Raw genomic sequence first — 16,991 nt, 5'->3', positions numbered from 1 at the left:
AAAAATGGCACTAAACATGCGGGGAGGGGAAATGAAATTTACTCGAGCACCGCATGGTGCTTGACTCGAGTAGCGAGCATCTCAAGTAGCCTAATACTCGAGCATCAAGCTCGGACGAGCATGCTCGCTCATCTCTAGTCATCATCTATAAATATCTGTGGAAGACCCTCTATACACCTGATGTTAGGAAAATAAACAAACAGTTCATCATACAGTTTCTGTCAACAGGTGTAATACCGCACAATATTTTGGGGGTTGTGCGATATATGTGTCTCAGAGTTATGTAACAACTACTTTACAAAGTAACTTTTCCCAGACTTAGAGGGACATGCTAAAATATACGAGAAGGGATGTTGAAAGCGAGTGTCCATTATTTCTGCGCTAATAACTGTGATGTTATATTGTAAATTTGTCTAATAATCATCCCCTCACGTGCTTTTGCAGTTTGCGAAGCGCAATCGCCCCAAAGACCCGATACTACTTATTTCATACAAATCTTTGTCAGGAAAAGAAGCAGACGGGTCATTGTACAGATTAAGGTAACATACATAAACTCAAACAATATTACAGGTGCTGCATACGTGTCTTTCAAACGACCATCTGATGCACAAACTAATAACTAAAAGGCAATGTCATAAAATCATCTAACAAGTGTCTTTGCGTAAATGCATCTTTGTGTTTTGCACAGAAGTCTTGTTTCAATGTCTCAATATTTCTCATTTCTCACAATCCCTGGCTGTTCCACGCTAATAGATTTCTGGGCTGATAATTCAAAACTAGATCTTTTAGACTGGCAAAATTTACATGTTGCATGTTAGCAACATTTAGAGTTATGCCTTAACTTTTAAGACAGTTTTACCCATGCTCTGCTTGTAGCCATTGGTTTTGGGCCCTGCAAACACAAACTTTGTGATGTATGTGTCATCGGGTATTTCGCTGGTTAGCTCACCCAGATAATCGCCTAACCGCAAATTCCACTCACCTACTCGTTGCACAAAAATGAACAATTCTGTGTCGTGATAAAGACACCTCTCCTGCAGTCTGTCCAGAAGAGAGTACAACCTTAGTCTGGTGTAAGCGGTTGTAAAACAAGCTATAAAGATGTTGTGTTTCTGTTGATCTTGTGATGTTCTTTTGTGTATTTTCAGGTCATGTTGGCCGTCTCATCAATAAAACTCTACCCTGAAATCTCATAGTAGGAAAGAAACACATACTCAAAAAGCTCGTCGTGATGAGTCAAAATACTGGTACATGGAAGGTTAGGTTTCTGGGCAAAAACTTCAGGAAAAGTTTGAAGATTTGTCTTTTAGCAGGATTCACAATTACATTGTCAGATTGTAGTTGTACACCTTCTTTTTCAAGAAAGGCGGTGATGTATTTCGCTTTTCTTGACATCGTCCATACACCAACTAGGGTAAACTAAGGCATCCTCTTTATTTAACTTAATGTAGGGTGCGATCAGATCGTTCAAGGTTATTGGAAAATGCTAGATTTCCTAAATGTGTTCTATTCTGTACCCTTTCTCTACAGCCTCTAGCTCTACTGTACACCATGTTCTGTTCTGTACAACCTGTAAATTTAAGGTGCAGCTGTAACATCAACTTCTTGTTAATTTTCACTGGCAGAAGTGGGAAAAATAAATCTCTGAGAGGTTATACTTTAACTTTTCCAAGACCAAAGTAATTTTTGATGTATCCAAAATTTTCATAAATGATCTCTGGGTGACCAACAGGACATGTTTTTATTTTGCTAACAAAGGGATACAGACTGTTGAAATCGTAGTTATTTATTGTCTCCTCAGCAACCTGCTTCTGAGTTCTCTGGCCTCAGTTCTGCCACCATTAAGCGTATCATGCAAATCTAACAGAATTAGGGAATTGCTTTTTGAGAAGAAATGATTGAAAGCGTAAATTCTTTACAACCATTTCCCGCCACTCATGCTCTCACAAAATATGCAACATTAAGCAGTGTAGCTGTAAGAATCGTTTCTTGGTGAGCAGGCTGCAAGTAGTCTTAGTGAATTCACAGTGTGCAAAAAGTCTAGAAATATTCGAAGCCCTACACAGACTAGACTTTTAAAAATAAGTATTCTTTATTGAAAAGTATCTAAAAACATACACACAGGGGCTAGACCAAATGGGATAGGGGTAAATATGCCCCAAAACCCAATGAAAACCACACAAACAAACTCAGGCACAAACAAAAACTAGGAGAGACAACGCTCTCCAGTAAAATCTCATCAAGGGCTAAAGATGGTGATACGAGAAGAGGACCCAATGCATATCCGTATCCCTGGTGTATGAGTCAGGTGTAATGATAAGGAGCAGAAGGTCTCAGTAGAAGTGCATTGGGGTTAATTATTGTCGACAGATGAGCATCACTACAGGCTCTACTTGTTTCATCGCCTGTGTGGCGGATCTTCAGGAGATATGGATGCATGGGATAAGGCTGACTGAGATAATCAAAAGATTGTGGTCTGAGTCACCAAACTCTAAAATGTTATGGGTGCAGCAATATTTATGCAGTCACCCTTAGAGAAAATTGGTCAGGGACCAACACTCAATAGTGATCAGCTGTCAGTATCCCATGTGGGGAACTGGTTTGGTCCTGCGGTGTTAGGGAGTTAAAGGGGTTGTCCCGCGAAACAAAGTGGGTGTATACACTTCTGTATGGCCATATTAATGCACTTTGTAATGTACATTGTGCATTAATTATGAGCCATACAGAAGTTATCAGAAATTTTTCACTTACCTGTTCCGTTGCTAGCGTCCTTTTTTCCATGGAGCCGTCAAATTTTCAGCGTCTAATCGCAAGATTAGACGCGCTTGCGCAGTCCGGTCTTCTTGTTTTCTCAATGGGGCCACTCGTGCCGGAGAGCGGCTCCGTGTAGCTCCGCCCCGCCACGTGCCGATTCCAGCCAATCAGGAGGCTGGAATCGGCAATGGACCGCACAGAAGAGCTGCGGTCCACCGAGGGAGAAGATCCCGGCGGCCATCTTCAACCGGTAAGTAAGAAGTCACCGGAGCGCGGGGATTCAGGTAAGCGCTGTGCGGATTTTTTTTTAGGTCTCTGCATCAGGTTTGTCTCGCGCCGAACGGGGGGGCTGTTGAAAAAAAAAAAAACCGTTTCGGCGCGGGACAACCCCTTTAAAGAGTAAATAGCCCTTTTGGTGACAGTGGATATCGCTGTCAGACCAGAAATCTTCATATACCTAAAAAGTGATTGTTCCCTACTCCTTCATAGGAAAATAGGGACCGCCACTCAACAGTGATCCGCTGCCACTATCCACATATGTGGAACTGGTTTGGTCACTGGGGTGTTAGGGAATCAAAGAGTCTATAGCTTATCTCTCTAAAGAAGACAAGAAAGCCCCAGCGCCTCTGGCCTGGATGGTAGGAGCCGTTACCTACCATCCAGGCGAAAGGCGCTGCTGCTTTTTTGTTTTCTTTAGATTGTTTTCCACCCCTTCATAAAGGACCCTCTCTTTTTCTGATATACAGAGATTTCTGGTCTGACAGTGATATCCATTGTCACCAGATAAGCTATATACTCTAAGTTTTATATTCTTTTTTTTTTCTCTAAGGTGACTGCATAAATAATCCCGCACCCATAACATTTTATGGTTTGGTGACTCAGACCACAATCTTTTGATTATCTCAGTCAGCTTTAACCCACGCATCCATATCTCCTGAAGATCCGCCACACTAGGGTGTTTCATTTTGAAAGGCAAAAAATAAAATGTTACATTTTTGCAGACTTTGCTCATGCCCCGAGTCTCCGTGATATAAAAGATATATATGCCAAATTTCAAGAAGATTAGATAATGTTTATGTGCTCAGAAGCACATCCAAATCATTCTTTGGAGCCCATCGACTTACAATTCCCTCATGCCAAAGTGAACATATGTGAGGCTGAAAAAATGTGCAACCTGTTTCATCCCTTTCAATTCTCGTTGAGGAATATTCAACTGTTTAGTAAATAGGACAATTTTAAGTGCATATATTGCTTTGTGATCCACCTTGCTTGATGCAGAGCACTATTTTCACTCGTTGTTCTTCTAGAAAGTCTTGAACGGGACTTTCTTCATCCAGCATTGTCGTATATGACTTTTTATCAAGGGAAGCCCAGAGACTTTGGAACTTCTGAAAAATATGGATGTCAGGACCCTTTGATGGTATGCCACAACACTCCTCAAACACTCCTTTTAATATTAGTTCATGGGTGTGATGACAGCAAGCGAACCACAACAATGTTCGTCTGAAGCAAAGTCATATGAAAATCACATCTTTGGAAAAATAAACACCCTACGCCACACAGGCGGTGAAACGCATAGAGCCTGTAGTGATGCTCATTTGTCGACAATAATTAACCCCAATGCACTTGTATTGAGATTTTGTGCTCCTTATCCATTACACTCAACCCTTACACAAGGGATATGGATGTGCATTGCATCCTCTTCTCGTATCGCCCTTTTTAGCCCTTAATGGAATTTAACTGGAGAGCGGTGCCTCTCCTAGTTTTTGTTTGTGTCTAAGTCTTTTTTCTGTGTTTTTCACTGGGTTTTGGAGTGTATTTACCCGTATCCCATTTGGTCTAGCCCTTGTGTGTATTTTTTTAGATACTTTCTAAAGAATAATTATTTTAAAGAGCCTAGTCTGTGAAGGGCTTTAAGCAGTCCTAGTGAGTTTGTTTTAATCTTTCTCATTGTAGTACACGGGACAACCGTGGTAAAAGCACCCCTGAAATTCAAAAGCAATGCGCTGGCTGTTAACAAATGCATAGCCATCTAAAAATAAAATCACAAACAACGTATTTTACACATATGTTTTCTGCAATTAACTGCTTAATAGAGATGAGTGAGCATGCTCGACCAAGATTGATGCTCGTTCGAGCATTAAAGGGGTTGTCCCGCGAAAGAAAGTGGGGTTATACACTTCTGTATGGCCATATTAATGCACTTTGTAATGTACATTGTGCATTAATTATGAGCCATACAGAAGTTATTCACTTACCTGTTCCGTAGCTAGCGTCCCCATCTCCATGGTGCCGTCTAATTTCAGCGTCTAATCGCCCGATTAGACGCGCTTGCGCAGTCCGGTCTTCTCCCTTCTGAATGGGGCCGCTCGTGCCGGAGAGCGGCTCCTCGTAGCTCCGCCCCGTCACGTGTGCCGATTCCAGCCAATCAGGAGGCTGGAATCGGCAATGGAGCGCACAGAGCCCACGGTGCACCATGGGAGAAGACCCGCGGTGCATCGTGGGTGAAGATCCCGGCGGCCATCTTACTAAGGTAAGTAAGAAGTCGCCGGAGCGCGGGGATTCGGGTAAGTACTGACCGTTTTTTTTTTTTAACACATGCATCGGGTTTGTCTCGTGCCTATTGAAAAAAAAAAAAAACGTTTTGGCGCGGGACAAACCCTTTAACATATTCGAAAGTACTTGTTACTTGAGTTACTTTCCAACAACCTTGGAAAACAAATCATTTTAATTAAATGGCATCTGCCCAAGAAAGAAAGCGGTAGGTTACTCCATTTACCTAGTTTTTTAATTGTCTTTTGTATCAATGGGGGATGATTTAGTGAATAGAGGGATTCTGGTCTTTTACCTTTGTATATTCCCAAATATTTAATGCTATTTTTGGCTATATTTTCTGGATAATTTTTGAGAGTATAGGAGCGGCGATAGCGGGCAACCCTGCCTGGGGCCCTTCTGTAGAGGAAATTTGGGAGAGAGAAAGCCTGGTGTGTAAAATTGTGCTTGGGGGGAGGAGTACAAATTCCACAAATAGGAGCAGAAGGGGCCTCTAAAGCCTATTTTGTCTATTACTGTTTTAGCCAAGGCCACAAGACATTATCAAAGGCCTTCTCTGCATCTATTGCGAGAAGGGCCGAAGAAGGGTGGGATAAAGGGTGTAATTTAATGTTATCTAATGTTGTCAGAATTTTCCATATGTTCGTAATGGCTGATCGTCCTTTTGTAAAACCTGCTTGCAACGGGGAAATTAATTGGGGCATAATAGTGGCTAAGCCGTTAGCCATAATTTTTGCCATCAGCTTTAAGTTTGTGTTAATTAAAGATATCGGTCTATAAGATTTTGTTTCCATAGGATCTTTTCCAGGTTTGGGCAGTAGTTTGATATGGGCTGTATTCATTTCAGCTGGAATGGGACTGTCTTGCATATACCCATTAAAGAGAGTTTCAAGTAGGGGGATAGTCTGGTCTTTTAGTGTCTTAATAAAATTTACCCGTATATCCATCCGGTCCAGGAGACTTGTTGTTTCCCAGACTTGCTATACAATCTTTAATCTGCATTTGGGATATGGGGGAGTTTAATTCCCCCCTTTGGACCTTGGTCAGCGAGGGCCAGGTTATATTTGAGAACATATCATATCTCATTTCTGTGTCCATCTGAGCATGAGAATAAAGTTTTGAGTAAAAGTTAAGGAATAGACGGTTAATTTCTTGTGGGTGGGTTTGTACTTTTCGGAAGTGTTTTAAACAGTTTTGCTTTGTTTTGTGAGTGTAGTAATAGTTCCCTTTTATGGAGCCATGTTTCATACGATTCATTTGCTGTCTTCCATTTTTGTTTGTTGTGGTCATTTGGATTACCTTGGAATTGTGTGTATGACTCACATAGCTGTTCTCTATAGTGGCTTATTTTATCTTTAATATTTCTTTTTAGGCATATCTCATAAGCTATTATCTTGCCTCGGATTACCGCTTTTTCAGCGTCCCACAACAACTGGGGGTTATTCAAGTCTACGTCATTATCAGACATGTGATCTAGCCACCACCCCTTTAACAAGGCAAAAAAAGTTTTGTCTTCCACTAAGTATGTTGGGAATCTCCATATGTAGTCAGTACCTCTTGGTAGTTTCTTGCTCAGGGACCATATTACTGGAGCATGGTCAGAAATTACCATATCGCCTATAGATATATAAAGTGTTCTTGGTATCAAAAAGGGTGTCACCATCATGTAGTCTATTCTGGACCATGAGGTGTGTGCATGCGAAAAATGTATAAATTCCCGTCCCTCCCGGTTAAGCTCCCTCCAGGCATCTTTGAGATTAGAGGCATACATAAAGTTTTTTTAAATTGGAATCTTGGTATCTGGTGCTGCTTTCCCTAGTACCTTGGTTATGTCAATCTTCTGTTGCTTTGATAACTGCGTTGAAGTCTCCACACACCACTTTATGGGTCTCCATGTCAGTGAGTAATTTATTAGACAGTTTTATTAAGAACTACTTGTTATTCGAATTAGGACCGTATACATTATAGATGCTGAAATTTTCTGACCCCATTTTTTTTTTGTAAATTTATAATCCTCCCCTCCGTGTCGTGCCACTGGTCTTGTACTTCGAGGTTCAAACCATTTCTTATGAGAATCAACACTCCTGCTTTTGAGTGTACTGATGGTGACCCATATACTACCCCCACCCAGAATCGTCCCATACGGAAAAAGTCATCTTTGGTAAGGTGGGTTTCTTGAAGTAATGCTATGTCAACTTTCAGTCTTTTGAGATGTTGGAAAACGGCTGATCGTTTATGGGGATCCAAGACCCTTAAAGTTCCAAGATATAATTTGCATCACCTAATGTGTTATGATTATAACCTGACGTAGATAGATCTAGTCGCAACAAGTCAGGTTCGCGGATATCAGAACTAAAACTTTAAACTTTAAACTAGAACCTTCCCCTTGCACCTAGTGTCCTTTTTCGTGCGCCCAGTGACTTGTATTGGGATAGCCTTTAATCAAACACCAGAGAAGGGTTAAAATTCTGTCTCCCTTAGGGTAAAATGTCAGGCCTAGACCCTCAGGAAGAGTACATAAATCTTTTCTTCTACACTGTACTTAAGCTGAGTAATCTGCAAAAATTAATATTTTGTGTCCCTCAAATTCCAGCACTTTGTTACGGCTCTTGAAATTTCATAGAATTAAGGATTTTTCTGTGTAATCCAAATACTTCACTATTGTCAGTCTCGGACGTATTCTAGACTCTGCATTTGTGAAACGCAAATCTGGACCCAGGCGATGAGCTCTTTCGACTTTGCCTTTATGAGTAGAGATGAGCGAGCACCAAAATGCTCGGGTGCTCGTTACTCGAGTCAAACTTCCCACGATGCTCGAGGGTTCGTTTCGAGTAACGAACCCCATTGAAGTCAATGGGTGACTCGAGCATTTTTGTATATCGCCGATGCTCGCTAAGGTTTTCATTTGTGAAAATCTGGGAAATTCAAGAAAGTGATGGGAACGACACAGAAACGGATAGGTCAGGTGAGGGGCTACATGTTGGGCTGCATCTCAAGTTCCCAGGTCCCACTATTAAGCCACAATAGTGGCAAGAGTGCCCCCCCCCCTCCCAACAATTTTTACTTCTGAAAAACCCTCATTAGCAAGGCATACCTTAGCTAAGCACCACACTACCTCCAACAAAGCACAATCACTGCCTGCATGACACTCCGCTGCCACTTCTCCTGGGTAACATGCTGCCCAACCCCCCATTTCAGTAATAGTAGCAGTCAAGACAGGCCCCAGTAACAATTCCAAAGCAGCAGTATAGGGGGAGCACAGTATTAGTTCCATTTCAGTAGTAGTTGCAGTCTAGACAGGCCCCAGTAACATATCACTAGCAGCAGTATAGGGGGAGCACAGTATTAGTTCCATTTCAGTAGTAGTAGCAGTCTGGACAGGCCCTAGTAACATATCACTAGCAGCAGTATAGGGGGAGCACAGTATTAGTTCCATTTGAGTAGTAGTAGCAGTCTGGACAGGCCCCAGTAACATATCACTAGCAGCAGTATAGCGGGAGCACAGTATTAGTTCCATTTCAGTAGTAGTTGCATTCTAGACAGGCCCCAGTAACATATCACTAGCAGCAGCATAGGGGGGGCACAGTATTAGTTCCATTTCAGTAATAGTAGCAGTCAAGACAGGCCCCAGTAACAATTCCAAAGCAGCAGTATAGGCGGAGCACAGTATTAGTTCCATTTCAGTAATAGTAGCAGTCAAGACAGGCCCCAGTAACAATTCCGAAGCAGCAGTATAGGGGGAGCACAGTATTAGTTCCATTTCAGTAGTAGTAGCAGTCAAGACAGGCCACAGTAACATTCCCGTTGCAGCAGTTTAGGGAGATAACAGTCTCTTTCACATTTCAGTAGCTGCAGTATAGACAAGGCCCCAGTTACATTTATGTAGCAAAAGTGTAGGCCAACCCCACACACCTTGCTGTACCATGAGTGCAGGCGAAGCCCATAAAAATTGCTAGGATTACACTGTAGGCGAGGGCCCAAAAAAATTGGTGTACCAACAGTACTAATGTACCTCAGAAAAATTGGCCATGCCCAACCAAGAGGGCAGGTAAAACCCATTAATCGCTTAGCGTTCTGAGGCTTAATTTGTAACCAGGCCTGGAGGCAGCCCAGTTAAAATAAAAATTGGTTCAGGTGCAAGTTTCAACGCTTTAATGAGAATTGAAACGTATAAACATTGTTTGCAAAAGTAATATGAGCCTTGTGGGCCTAAGAAAAATGCCCGTTCGGCGTGATTACGTGAGGTTTCAGGAGGAGGAGCAGGAGGAGGAGGATGAAAATAATACATAGATTGATAAAGCTAAAAGCTCCCCGTTTTTTATGGTAATAGAGAACGATGCTTCCATCCGTGGGTGCAACCTACGTATTGTTTAGGTACCGCTGCTGTCCGCTGGGGGAAAAGAGAAGTCTGGGGAAACTGTCGGTTGACAGGCGGGTACGCTTATCCGTGATGATTCCCCCAGCCGCACTAAACACCCTCTCTGACAAGACGCTAGCCGCAGGGCAAGCAAGCACCTCCAGGGCATACAGCGTGAGTTCAGCCCACGTGTCCAGCTTCAACACCCAGTAGTTGTACGGAGCAGAGGCGTCACAGAGGACGTTCGTGCGATCGGCTACGTACTCCCTGACCATCCTTTTACAGTGCTCCCGCCGACTCAGCCTTGACTGGGGAGCGGTCACACAGTCTTGCTGGGGAGCCATAAAGCTGTCAAAGGCCTTGGAGAGTGTTCCCCTGTCTGCGCTGTACATGCTGCCTGATCTCCACGCCTCCCCTGCTAACTGGCCCTCGGAACTGCGCCTTCTGCCACTAGCGCTGTCGGATGGGAATTTTACCATCAGTTTGTCCGCCAGGGTCCTGTGGTATAGCATCACTCTCGAACCTCTTTCCTCTTCGGGTATGAGAGTGGAAAGGTTCTCCTTATACCGTGGATCGAGCAGTGTGTACACCCAGTAATCCGTAGTGGCCAGAATGCGTCTAACGCGAGGGTCACGAGAAAGGCATCCTAACATGAAGTCAGCCATGTGTGCCAGGGTACCTGTACGCAACACATGGCTGTCCTCAATAGGAAGATCACTTTCAGGATCCTCCTCCTCCTCCTCCTCCTCAGGCCATACACGCTGAAAGGATTACAGGCAAGCAGCATGGGTACCCTCAGCAGTGGGCCCGACTGTCTCTTCCCCCTCCTCCTCATGCTCCTCCCCCTCCTCCTCCTCCAAAACGTGCTGCGATATAGACATGAGGGTGGTCTGACTATCCAGCGACATACTGTCTTCCCCCGCCTCCGTTTCAGAGCGCAAAGTGTCTGCCTTTATGCTTTGCAGGGAATTTCTCAAGAGGCATAGCAAAGGAATGGTGACGCTAATGATTGCAGCATCGCCGCTCACCATCTGGGTAGACTCCTCAAAGTTTCCAAGGACCTGGCAAATGTCTGCTAACCAGGCCCACTCTTCTGTAAAGAATTGAGGAGGCTGACTCCAACTACGCCGCCCATGTTGGAGTTGGTATTCCACTATAGCTCTACGCTGCTCATAGAGCCTGGCCAACATGTGGAGCGTAGAGTTCCACCGTGTGGGCACGTTGCACAGCAGTCGGTGCACTGGCAGATTAAACCGATGTTGCAGGGTCCGCAGGGTCCGCAGGGTGGCAGCGTCCGTGTTGGACTTGCGGAAATGTGCGCTGACCCTGCGCACCTTTCCGAGCAGGTCTGACAAGCGTGGGTAGCTTTTCAGAAAGCGCTGAACCACCAAATTAAAGACGTGGGCCAGGCATGGCACGTGCGTGAGGCTGCCGAGCTGCAGAGCCGCCACCAGGTTACGGACGTTGTCATACACGACCATGCCCGGTTGGAGGCTCAGCGGCGAAAGCCAGCAGTCGGTCTGCTCTGTCAGACCCTGCAGCAGTTTGTGGGCCGTGTGCCTCTTCTCTCCTAAGCTGAGTAGTTTCAGCACGGCCTGCTGACGCTTGGCCACCGCTGTGCTGCCACGCCGCGCGACATCGACTGCTGGCGACGTGCTGTTGCTGACACATCTTGATTGCGAGACAGAGGTTGCGTAGGAGGAGGAGGAGGAGGGTGGTTTAGTGGAGGAAGCATACACCGCTGCAGATACCAGCACCGAGCTGCGGCCCGCAATTCTGGGGGTGGGTAGGACGTGAGCGGTCCCAGGCTCTGACCTGGACCCAGCCTCCACTAAATTCACCCAATGTGCCGTCAGGGAGATATAGTGGCCCTGCCCGCCTGTGTCCACAAGGAAACAATTATGCGCAAGGCTGGGTATTAATCAGCGACTACTACCCCCAGCACACATGCCGTAAAATGAAGACGGTCACAGGCAGGCCAAATATAGTATTTTTTTCCACTTTTTGGGAAAAAGCCTACTGCCTCTGATACAGCCTGTATTTGGATTTCCCTGTTGGAGGATGACTGTGGTTACTGAAAGCCCAGTGCAGCCAGGAAACAATTATGCGCAAGGCTGGGTATTAATCAGCAGACACGCCGTAAACTGAAGACGGTCACAGACAGGCCAACTATAGTATTTTTTTTCCACTTTTTGGGAAAAAGCCCACTGCCTATATAGCCAGTATACCTCTTTCCCTGTACCACTGTCCCTGTCTCACCAGTACTGCTCCTATACTCTGTAAAATGACTGCAGACTGAGGACGCTATGGTCTGCACGCCCGATATACGATATAAAAAAAAAAAAGTGCAACACTGCTAAAAGCAGCCTCAACAGTACTGCACACAGTCAGATGTGGCCCTAAGAATGACCGTTGGGGTTCTTGAAGACTAAAATAACACCTAACACTCTCCCTATAGCAGCTACAGCAAGACAGCACTTTCCCTGATCTCTCTCAGCGTGCATTTGTGGGGAGCCACGGGCGGGGCAGATTTAAATACTTGGGTGTCATCTGATCTCCCCAGCCACTCACTGCAGGGGGGTGGGATAGGGCTGGAATGTCACAGGAGGAAGTTGTAATGCCTTCCCTGTGTTTCTATTGGCCAGAAAAGCGCGCAAATTTCTCAGGGAAGGAAATGTAATGGAGTCGAGCATCGCGTGATGCTCGTCTCGAGTAACGTGCATCTCGGACACCCTAATACTCGAACGAGCATCAAGCTCGGACCAGTACGCTCGCTCATCTCTATTTATGAGCTATCCCAAGAATATTGGGAATCGTGGTCTCACATAACTGTCGCAAGTCCTTTTGTAAATAGGTTTCAGGGATTCCAATAATAAGTAAGTTGTTGCACCTAGACCTGTTTTCTAGATATTCTAAACAATCCCAGAGTAGCTTATTGTCCTGTATCAGTTTTTCCACATTTTTGATATTAGCGCTATGTTCTGAAGATATTGTTTCCATATCATACTCAATTGAATCTAGGCGGTTGCCATGTTGGGACACTGTATCTCGAAGTTCATGTTAGTTCACGTGTTAGCTAGTGTCACTTGAATGTGTGGGACAATAAGCCTTGCCACCTCAATTGCCAGGGTCTTCTAGTCTAGGGTGGAGGTGTCTTGAAGTATTAGATTTTCACAGCCTATCAGTGAAGAAGGCGTAGGGGCAGTCCCTTGGATGGGATTTTTAGAGGGGGCAGGCTCTTTTTCCGGTAGTGTTTTAGCCTACACAGCACAGCTTTCATTATACCTCAGCAGTATAAGAAATAGCAACCAATCACAGAGCAGTTTTCATGTTACCTCAGCAATATAATATATAACAACTAGAGATGAGCGAACGTGTTCTTCCGAGCTTGATATTCGTGCGAATATTAGGGTGTTCGGGATGTTCGTTATTCGTAACGAACACCATGCGGTGTTCTGGTTATTTTCACTTCCTTCCCTGAGACGTTAGCGCGCTTTTCTGGCCAATTGAAAGACAGGGAAGGCATTACAACTTCCCCCTGTGACGTTCAAGCCCTATACCACCCCCCTGCTGTGAGTGGCTGGGAAGATCAGGTGTCACCCGAACATAAAAGTCGGCCCCTCCCGCGGTTCGCCTCAGATGCCGTGTGAGTTAGATGAGGGACAGTGCTGTTTGTACCGGAGCTGCTGTAGGGAAAGAATTGGTAGTTAGTGTAGGCTTCAAGACCCCCCAAAGGTCCTTATTAGGGCCACTGATAGCTGTGTGTTGGCTGCTGTTAGCAGTGGGATTTTTTTTTTCTCAAAATCGCCTCTGCAGACCGTTGCACCTGGCATTAGGGACAGAAGTGCTGCATAGGCAGGGAGAGTGTTAGGAGTGAGTGTAGCCTTCAAGAACCTCAACGGTCCTTTCTAGGGCCATATTTAACCGTGTGCAGTACTGTCCAGGCTGCTGTTAGCTGTGCTGCATTTTTTTTTGCTTCTCAAAATCGCCTCTGCAGAGCATTGCACCCTCCATTGATACTGCAGGGAAAGAATTGTATAGGCAGGGCCACAACACAGTTATTATTCATTGAATATACGCAGTGCTGCCTTTTGCTTGTAAAACAAGTGAAAATAATTCTATTTGTCCGGCCTCTGTCCGTCCTAAGGGCGGTGGACACGTGTCGGCTGCGTGTGACACCTTTAAAAATCATACGCACCCAGCTACGTTTTACTCCTGGCTTCGCCATTTGCTTTCCTTAATTGGGAAAAAAAATACCTGCTCTGCCACAGTTAATAACTCTGCTACCCTCACGTTCTGTGACACATTAGCAGGAAAACAGCACAGTTATTAAACTTCTCGTGTTCATAGAATATACGCAGTGCTGCCTTTTGGTGCCAAAAAACGGAAAATAATTCTATTTGTCCGGCCTCTGTCCGTCCTAAGGGCGGTGGACACGTGTCGGCTGCGTGTGACACCTTTAAAAATCATACGCACCCAGCTACGTTTTACTCCTGGCTTCGCCATTTGCTTTCCTTAATTGGGAAAAAAAATACCTGCTCTGCCACAGTTAATAACTCTGCTACCCTCACGTACTGTGACACATTAGCAGGGACACAGCACAGTTATTAAACTTCTCATGTTCATAGAATATATGCAGTGCTGCCTTTTGGTGCCAAAAAACGGAAAATAATTCTATTTGTCCGGCCTCTGTCCGTCCTAAGGGCGGTGGACACGTGTCGGCTGCGTGTGACACCTTTAAAAATCATACGCACCCAGCTACGTTTTACTCCTGGCTTCGCCATTTGCTTTCCTTAATTGGGAAAAAAAATACCTGCTCTGCCACAGTTAATAACTCTGCTACCCTCACGTTCTGTGACACATTAGCAGGAAAACAGCACAGTTATTAAACTTAGATTATTCATTCACTAGAGGCAGTGGGGCCTTTCGTTTTCAAAAAAGGGAAAAAAATTATATTTGGCCTGCAGTCTTGCGCCAATTTATTTCCTGCCTGTGAAATCAAATCACTGGTAATACAGCATGCTGAGGGGTAGGGGTAGGCCTAGAGGACGTGGACGCGGCCGAGGACGCGGAGGGCAGAGTCAGGGTGTGGGCACAGGCCAAGCTCCTGATCCAGGTGTGTCGCAGCCGACTGCTGCGCGATTAGGAGAGAGGCACGTTTCTGGCGTCCCCACATTCATCGCCCAATTAATGGGTCCACGCGGGAGACGGTTATTAGAAAATGAGCAGTGTGAGCAGGTCCTGTCCTGGATGGCAGAAAGTGCTTCGAGCAACCTATCGTCTACCCGCAGTTCTGCGCCGTCCACTGCTGCCAATCCGAATCCTCTGTCTGCTGCTCCTCCTTCCTCCCAGCCTCCTCACTCCACTACAATAACACCTGCTCAGGAGCGGGAGCACTCCCAGGAACTGTTCTCGGGCCCCTGCTTAGATTGGGCAGCAGCGGTTCCTCTCCCACCAGAGGAGTTTATCGTCACTGATGCCCAACCATTCGAAAGTTCCCGGGGTCCGGGGGAAGAGGCTGGGGACTTCCGCCAACTGTCTCAACAACTTTCTGTGGGTGAGGAGGACGATGACGATCAGACACAGTTGTCTTGCAGTGAGGTAGTAGTAAGGGCAGTAAGTCCGAGGGAGCAGCGCACAGAGGATTCGGAGGAAGAGCAGCAGGACGATGAGGTGACTGACCCCACCTGGTGTGCAACGCTTACTCAGGAGGACAGGTCTTCAGAGGGGGAGTCAAGGGCATCAGCAGGGCAGGTTGCAAGAGGCAGTGCGGTGGCCAGGGGTAGAGGCAGGGCCAGACCGAATAATCCACCAACTGTTTCCCAAAGGGCCCCCTCGCGCCATGCCACCCTGCAGAGGCCGAGGTGCTCTAAGGTCTGGCAGTTTTTCACAGAGACGCCTGACGACCGACGAACAGTGGTGTGCAACCTTTGTCGCGCAAAGCTCAGCCGGGGAGCCAACACCAACAGCCTCACCACCACCACCATGCGCAGACATATGATGGCCAAGCACCCCGCAAGGTGGGACGAAGGCCGTTCAGCGCCTCCGGTTTGCACCCCTGCCTCTCCCCCTGTGCCCCAACCTGCCACTGAGATGCAACCCCCCTCTCAGGACACAGGCACGACCGTCTCCTGGCCTGCACCCACACCCTCACCTCCGCTGTCTTCGGCCCCATCCAGCAGTGTAGCTCAGCGCACCGTCCAGCCGTCGCTTGCGCAACTGTTGGAGCTCAAGCGCAAGTACGCCGCCACGCACCCGCACGCTCAAACGTTAACCGTCCGCATAGCAAAATTCATCAGCCTTGAGATGCTGCCGTATAGGGTTGTGGAAACGGAGTCCTTCAAAAGTATCATGGAGGCGGCGGCCCCGCGCTACTCAGTTCCGAGTCGCCACTACTTTTCCCGATGTGCCGTCCCAGCCCTGCACGACCACGTCTCCCGCAACATTGTACGCGCCCTCACCAATGCGGTTACTGCCACGGTCCACTTAACTACGGACACGTGGACAAGCACAGGCGGGCAGGGCCACTACATCTCCCTGACGGCACATTGGGTGAATTTAGTGGAGGCTGGGACAGAGTCAGAGCCCGGGACCGCTCACGTCCTACCCACCCCCAGAATTGCGGGCCCCAGCTCTGTGGTGGTATCTGCGGAGGTGTATGCTTCCTCCACTAAAGCACCCTCCTCCTCCTCCTCCTCCTCTGTCTCGCAATCAAGATGTGTTAGCAGCAGCATGTCGCCAGCAGTCGGTGTCGCGCAGTGGCCAAGCGTCAGCAGGCCGTGCTGAAACTACTCAGCTTAGGCGATAAGAGGCACACGGCCCACGAACTGCTGCAGGGTCTGACACAGCAGACCGACCGCTGGCTTGCGCCGCTGAGCCTCCAACCGGGCATGGTCGTGTGTGACAACGGCTGTAACCTGGTGGCGGCTCTGCAGCTCGGCAGCCTCACGCACGTGCCATGCCTGGCCCACGTCTTTAATTTGGTGGTTCAGCGCTTTCTGAAAAGCTACCCACGCTTGTCAGACCTGCTCGTAAAGGCGCGCCGGCTCTGCGCACATTTTCGCAAGTCCCACACGGACGCTGCCACCCTGCGCACCCTGCAACATCACTTTAAGCTGCCAGTGCACCGACTGCTGTGCGACGTGCCCACACGGTGGAACTCTACGCTCCACATGTTGGCCAGGCTCTATGAACAACGTAGAGCTATAGTCGAATACCAACTCCAACATGGGCGGCGCAGTGGGAGTCAGCCTCCTCAATTCCTTTCAGAAGAGTGGGCCTGGTTGGCAGACATCTGCCATGTCCTTGGTAATTTTGAGGAGTCTAC

The sequence above is a fragment of the Eleutherodactylus coqui genome, chromosome 7 (assembly GCF_035609145.1).
Source record: "Eleutherodactylus coqui strain aEleCoq1 chromosome 7, aEleCoq1.hap1, whole genome shotgun sequence".
Taxonomy (NCBI): Eukaryota; Metazoa; Chordata; class Amphibia; order Anura; family Eleutherodactylidae; genus Eleutherodactylus; species Eleutherodactylus coqui.
The sequence above is the reverse complement of the archived record's forward strand: the minus strand, read 5'-3'. Positions refer to the sequence as shown.